The sequence below is a fragment of the Nerophis ophidion genome, linkage group LG23, assembly GCF_033978795.1.
Source record: "Nerophis ophidion isolate RoL-2023_Sa linkage group LG23, RoL_Noph_v1.0, whole genome shotgun sequence".
Lineage (NCBI taxonomy): Eukaryota > Metazoa > Chordata > Actinopteri > Syngnathiformes > Syngnathidae > Nerophis > Nerophis ophidion.
In genome coordinates, this window is record NC_084633.1 from 16,702,740 (window position 1) to 16,704,347 (window position 1,608).

A 1,608-nucleotide genomic window follows, 5' to 3' on the forward strand; every position below is an offset into this window, starting at 1 on the left:
TCCATTTTGGTATAAACTCAACTCGTCGTGTTTGGAGGAAGAAGAATACTGAGTTGCATCCCAAGAACACCATACCTACTGTGAAGCATGGGGGTGGAAACATCATGCTTTGGGGCTGTTTTTCCGTGTTAAGGAAAGAATGAATGGGGCCATGTATCGTGAGATTTTGAGCCAAAACCTCCTTCCATCAGTGAGAGCTTTGAATGGTTGACCAAATACTTATTTTCCACCATATATTACGAATAAATTATTTACAATTCCTACAATGTGAATTCCTGGATTTTTTTCCCACATTCTGTCTCTCACAGTTGAAGTGTACCTATGATGAAAATGACAGACCTCTGTCATCATTTTAAGTGGGAGAACTTGCACAATCGGTGGCTGACTAAATACTTTTTGGCCCCACTGTAAGTCAAGAGTGGCAAAAACAACGCTACAAACATACACTCAGTACACCTGCAAGATGTTATAAAATAATATTAAATCTTGTGCACTTTCAAGTAATAAATAAGACAAGGAGCTTTTAATATTTAGGGTAACTTACGTTTCTTTTTGATTTCCCCAAGAAGACCCCGCTGTAGTGGCTGCTGGCGGCAGGAGTTCTGTGCTCTTGTGTCATCCCTTTGTGTTCCCCTCTTGCTTTCTTTTTGCCTTTTGGTTCGACAAGGAGTGGCACTAAAGTGACTTCTGCGGTGCTTTTTGTGTGCCTCCCGGGAGCCTTTTGGCCGTGGAGACCAGCTGCCACACCCAGAGTCCGTTTGGAGAGACGAGAGGAGATGCGGATGAAGAGACAGGGCTCGGGACGGACAAGCTTCACGGTGTCTTGGCTGAATGAGCGGGTATCGGACACCTCGGGTTCTCTGGACGCGTCCTCGCTCATCCATGCGGACTGGACACTGGCCGAAAGATGGTGGGCGGCCGAGGGGTGGATTCGGCTCTCTTGGTTGCTTTGTTGGGTCTGCTCCTCCCACCCCAGCAGACGATGGTGTGGAACACCGCAGAGGCCACCAGAGTGTATATGTTTATCGTTGTTGTTGTTTTACCATGAATTGATTAACGTGGACCCCAATTGAAACAAGTTGAAAAACGTATTCGGGTGTTACCATTTAGTGGTCAATTGTACGGAATATGTACTGTACTGTGCAATCTACTAATAAAAGTTTCAATCAATTTTGTGACTGTGTGTAGTGAAGTGAAGTGAATTATTTTTATATAGCGCTTTTCTCTAGTGACTCAAAGCGCTTTACATAGTGAAACCCAATATCTAAGTTACATTTAAACCAATGTGGGTGGCACTGGGAGCAGGTGGGTAAAGTGTCTTGCCCAAGGACACAACGGCAGTAACTAGAATGGTAGAAGCAGGAATCGAACCTGCAACCCTTAAGTTGCTGGCACGGCCACTCTACCAACCGAGCTATACCGCCCCAACAGAAATGGCTGGTTGCATCAGCTCTGCCCCCTTTAATGTATTTAATGTCCTTTCTGTTCTTTGATGTTTCCCTCTTACACACGTTTTTGTGTGCTGTGGCTATGAGTTTTTTTTTCCCCTTGGCATCATTCTGGACCCCAGGCTTGGACTGATTTTTTTTTTTCCCCCTCACCATAAAG